At 36.7% G+C, this 6,000-nt stretch overlaps 1 long non-coding RNA gene across 1 annotated transcript; it reads left to right on the top strand.

Annotated features, from left to right (window-relative positions):
• Window positions 1–630: 630 nt before the first annotated feature.
• LOC131274499 (uncharacterized) lies at window positions 631–2,695 on the top strand. Its single transcript, XR_011646593.1, has 3 exons — window positions 631–909; window positions 1,420–1,511; window positions 1,961–2,695. It is a non-coding gene; the product is annotated as an uncharacterized lncRNA (long non-coding RNA).
• The last annotated feature ends 3,305 nt before the right edge of the window (window positions 2,696–6,000 follow it).

Genomic DNA, 6,000 nt, shown 5'->3' with positions numbered 1-6,000 from the left:
ACACAACCCAGAGAAAGCTGTTCAGAGAAGTGATGCTGGAGAATATCAGTAACCTGGTCTCAGTAGGTGAGACTCTCAAAATATATTTACCACCCATATCTATCTTTTTTCTATCTAACATCTATCTAATCTACCTATATATTCATCATAAATCATCTTTCATTTTTTAATTCAGATATCTAAATCAGCTCTGAATTGTATAATCTTTCTTACATTATATTTTTAAATTTTATAATTTTGATACATTTATATTGTGCTAACTATCCCGAAATGAATTTGCTTCCTAATTTTTTATTTACATCTAGTTCACCCCAACAGAATCTAATCTTCTTGACAAAAATTTAATGTCTTTTTTGAAATTCAACTTCCAGCAATCAGGGCTGTGCTGATATAAGTATTCTCCTCCAAGTCCTATGCTGAGGCTTCAGAACACAGTAGTAGAAACATTGCATATATCCTTTTCCATATACAATTTAGATCATTTTTTTGGGAATTTATGTTAATTGGATTATTTTTGAACATAATATTCAATTGCTTTGAAAACATAGACTTCACACCATTTAGAATATAGACAATTCCACAGTCTCTTTTTACTAGTACATGGGTAACAACAAACAGTGGTCCTCATTGAAATGGGCAAAAGGTCAAGAATTACAATTTCTATTGAAATATTGTCAGTGATCTAAGTTCAAGTTATTGTTGCATTGCTGACCTTCAGTGCTTACCCTATTCTTTGGTAACTTGTGATGTACATCATGATCATGCCCTGTTACTGTCATAACTCAAAATCCAGGTAACTTTTTTCCATACAAACAGGATATCAAGTCTGCAAAAGAGATGTGCATTCACAGTTGGAACAGGAAGAAGTGTCGAGAGAAGGAGTAGTTGTTCCTCAATACCAGAATCCAGGTGAGCTGTGAAGACTTCTACATTAGAAGAGGGGTCTCATGATAAAGTATGTGCTTGCATATTTTAACTTCAGGATTCCTTAAGTGTGTAATGATTTCTTCAGTTTTCTTTGTATGAGTTATGATTTCTAAAATGTACCTCAAGATATGGGGACATTTTAGTGACATATGTTTGTTCCATATATCTCTCAAGCTTTATTGGGTTTCATTGGCATTGAGAAAGGAATATTCATTTGTTTTTGTGATTAACTATCACATAATAATCCTTTTCTGGTTCCTATTCTTGGAAGATTTTTTCTTCTTTTTTACCTCACTGCTTTTTCCTCACATTCCATGTCTCAAAATCCTTTCTGACTGTGATGTCCTACAATTATCTTATGTATGACTTTGATATTCTTCCCAGTTAATTGTGAATGTGGGAAACATACTGAAAGGGATATTTGGAACTTTTAAAATTTTTCTTCCCCTGATACTATTCTAACAATTTATTCTGCTTTTGCAATCACTACAGGGAGGAAATGTGCCTTTAAAACATGGGAAATGATAGAAATGGTATTCAGTAAACCTACCTGTAGGAAAGACTCTTCTAAAATCATGTCATTGGTAAGTTCAATTTTTAAAACCCTAGTGTTCTAAATAGATATCAAAGGATGAAATAAATTAGAAATTCAGTAAATCATGAAATTAAAATTAATGTTAGAATTATGTGCTAATCCAGCAAAAATTTGTGATAGTTTGAATTTTTGATAAAAACCTAAACGCATACTCTAACTTGAGTTCACATAAAAATCAAATTGCATAAGCAGGATTCATGAATGTAATCTTTAAAACATCATGAAGCTCAAAATTGATCAGATAACCCTGCAATTAGATTTTTATAATAGAGACAATCTATGTGTATGGATTAGAATACTTTTTATATGAAACCAACATGGCAGATATTTTCATTGTAGACTACCACTAGGGATTAGCCTAGGTTTCATATATAGGGAAATGCAGGAATTCATTTAAATGGACAAAAGTTTTACAGTCTCTCATCTAATTCCCCACAGCACAGATCTCACACCCAGAAGAATTCCTTTAAATGTATTTCTTTGCAAGAAGATTCTTCTTTCACATCCATAGTGAATCAATATGCATTGATTCACTTAACAAAGAAATCCTATTTCAGGAAACCACCTCCAGCAGTCCTCAGTGACTATTCAAATTTTAAACAACATAAGCATTTTCACCATACAAGTAAATTATATGAATGCTACCAAAATGATAAAAATTGTATCCAATGCTCTGAACTCACGCAATACAATGTAACTCCCATTGGAGAGAAAACCCATGAATGTCATCTAGGTGGGAAAGCCTTCACTACATCCTCTTCCCTTAAACTGCATGAGCGATGTCACACTGGAGAAAAACAGCAAGAATGTGATCTTTGTGGGAAAGCCTTCATTCAATCTTCTTCCCTCAAAAAACATGAAAGAACTCACACTGGAGAGAAACCCCATGAATGTCTTCTATGTGGGAAAGCTTTCATTCAACGTAGCAATCTTCAACAACATGAGAGAACTCATACTGGAGAGAAACCCCATGAATGTCATCTTTGTGGAAAAGGCTTCATTCAACTATCTAACCTGAAACAACATGAAAGAACTCACACTGGAGAGAAACCCCATAAATGTCATCTTTGTGGGAAAGCCTTCATTCAGTCATCTTCCCTCAAACAACATGAAAGAACTCACACTGGAGAGAAACCCCATAAATGTCATCTTTGTGGGAAAGCCTTCATTCAATCATCTTACCTCAAATATCATGAAAGAACTCACACTGGAGAGAAACCCCATAAATGTCATCTTTGTGGAAAAGCCTTCATTCGACTTTCTCGCCTAAAGCAACATGAAATAACTCACACTGGAGAGAAACCACATGAATGTCATCTTTGTGGGAAAGCCTTCATTCAATCATCTTACCTCAAACAACATGAAAGAACTCACACTGGAGAGAAACCCCATAAATGTCATCTTTGTGGGAAAGCCTTCATTAAATCATCTTACCTCAAACAACATGAAAGAACTCACACTGGAGAGAAACCCCATAAATGTCATCTTTGTGGGAAAGCCTTCATTAAATCATCTTCCCTCAAACAACATGAAAGAACTCACACTGGAGAGAAACCCCATAAATGTCATCTTTGTGGGAAAGCCTTCACTCAACTATCTAACCTGAAACAACATGAAAGAACTCACACTGGAGAGAAACCCCATAAATGTCATCTTTGTGGGAAAGCCTTCATTCAATCATCTTCCCTCAAACAACATGAAAGAACTCACACTGGAGAGAAACCCCATAAATGTCATCTTTGTGGAAAAGCCTTCATTCAACTTTCTCACCTAAAACAACATGAAATAACTCACACTGGAGAGAAACCACATGAATGTCATCTTTGTGGGAAAGCCTTCATTCGACTTTCTCGCCTAAAACAACATGAAATAACTCACACTGGAGAGAAACCACATGAATGTCATCTTTGTGGGAAAGCCTTCATTCAAACATCTTACCTCAAAAAACATGAAAGAACTCACACTGGAAAGAAACCCCATAAATGTCATCTTTGTGGGAAAGCCTTCATTCAATCATCTTACCTCAAACAACATGAAAGAACTCACACTGGAGAGAAACCCCATAAATGTCATCTTTGTGGGAAAGCCTTCATTCAATCATCTTACCTCAAAGATCATGAAAGAACTCACACTGGAGAGAAACCCCATAAATGTCATCTTTGTGGGAAAGCCTTCATTCGATCATCTTCCCTCAAACAACATGAAAGAACTCACACTGGAGAGAAACCCCATAAATGTCATCTTTGTGGGAAAGCCTTCACTCAACTATCTAACCTAAAACGACATGAAAGAACATCACACTGGAGAGAAACCCCATAAATGTCTTCTATGTGGAAAAGCTTTTAGTCAATGTAGCTCTCTTCAACAACATGAGAAAACACACTAGAGAGAAACCCCATGAATGTCATCTTTGTGGGAAAGCCTTCATTCAACTATCCACCCTAAAATAACATGAAAGAACTCACACTGGAGAGAAACCCCATGAGTGTCATCTATGCAAGAAAGCTTTCAGTCAACATTACGCTCTTCAACAACATGAGAGAACTCACACTGGAGAGTAACCTCATGGATGTCGTCTTTGTGGGAAAACATACAGTCAGTATACTAGTCTTCAAAAACATTTGAGAATTCACACTGGAGAGAAACCCTATGAATGCTATCTATGTGGGAAAACTTTCACTTTTAGCTCTGCCCTCAGGAAACATTAATTATTCTAACCTTGGACAACAGGAGATTACTTAAACTGGAGAGAATCCCTATGAATGCCAAAAATTTGAGAAAGCCATCAGTCAATATTCTTTAAATGTAAAAACTCACAGTATAATAGTTTTGGGTATGAAAGAGACTTCAGCCACATATTTAACCTTTAAACATACCAAAGAACTCACATAGTGAATAAACGGTGTTTTTAATCTGTTCAGTAGTTCCTGTAGTCATTTGTACTATTTCAATAGCTTGCATGTATACTTTAAGCCCCTGAATCCTGACCATTTTTTACTTATTATCATTTATATATATGTGTATTGAGTGTAATAAAGGTTTATTTATCACTACCTTTTTTACATTTGCATTTACGCACTTGTAGGAAGCAAGATACAGAGTTACATAACAAACAATACAATACAATAATACTGGCATTTACAATTACCCAAATGGTTACCTGTACTGCAGATCATTGTTTCTTTAGGCTGTTTTTGAAGTACTATCTAGTGTATTTTCATTTCAGCCTGAAAAACTCCCATTAGCATTGCTTGTGAGGCAGGTCAAGTAGTGATGAATTCCCTCAGCTTTTGTTTTACAGAGAATGTCCTAATTTCTCCCTCATTTTTCTCTCACCGCTCCCCTCCACCCTGCTCTTTTTCCTGTCTGTGTCCCTTTGTTGTGTGATCTTCTCTATTTCTCTTTTTTGGTTTTTGCTTCTCATTTTCTCCTCTAGGATGCACTGGGATTTGGTCCTGGTAACCTCTGATGTGGAGAGAGTTTCCCTGTCACTTGTGCCACCTCAGTTCCTGGTTTCTGTTGTCTCACCTTGACTCTCCCCTTCATTTCTCTTTTTTGTTGCATCATTATCTTGCTGCATGGCTCACTGTGTGGGCACTTGCTCACCACATGGGCACTGGCTTACCACATGGGTTGCCACATAGGCACTGGCTCACTATGCAGGCACTGGCTTACTGTGCAGGAACTGGCTCAATGCATTGGTTGCCACACAGACACTGACACCGTGTGGGTCACTGCCTTGCCACATGGGCCTGGCTCACCACATGGGCATGCCTTTATCAGGAGGCCCCAAGGATCAAACCTGGGTCATCCCATTTGTTAGATGGAAGCCCAATCACTTGAGCCACATCTGCTTCCCTCTCCCTCATTTTTGAAAGAGCAACTCGCTGTATAAATTTTTGTCAGGCATTTGTTTTCCTTCAGAACTTTTAGTATTTCAACCCTCTGCCCTCTTGTCTCCACTGAGTTCTGGTGAGAAATCAATCACTCCTCAATCTAATTGGGACTCCTTGTATGTAAAAATGTTGCTTTTCTCTTGCAGCTTTCAGAACTCTGATTGTCCTTTGTGTTTGGTAGTGTAATCAATATATGATGGAGTATATTTTTTCATGGTTATCCCATTTGGTGGTCACCAAGCTTCTTGGATTTACATATTCACACCTTCTTAAAAGTTTGTGAATGTTTCTGTTATTTTTTTAATATCCTTCTGGCCCTTTTTATCTTCTCCATCTGGCAGAGCCAGATATATTGGTATGCAATAGGCGTTTTAGGCTATTTTCACTTTCAATATTTCTTTTCTCTTTGTCCTCCTCAGCCTAACTCACATCAAATGTTTTTATTCAAGACCACTGCCAACTCCAATCTACTCTTGAAAGCCTCCTGAAAATTTCTCATTACCATTTATTTTGGTATTCAACTCTGGTACTATTGTTTTGCTACTTTTACTTAAATTGTTTACATTTTTCTCTTTACTTAAA

Source organism: Dasypus novemcinctus, chromosome 19 (assembly GCF_030445035.2).
Source record: "Dasypus novemcinctus isolate mDasNov1 chromosome 19, mDasNov1.1.hap2, whole genome shotgun sequence".
Lineage (NCBI taxonomy): Eukaryota > Metazoa > Chordata > Mammalia > Cingulata > Dasypodidae > Dasypus > Dasypus novemcinctus.
The sequence above is the reverse complement of the archived record's forward strand: the minus strand, read 5'-3'. Positions and strand labels throughout refer to the sequence as shown.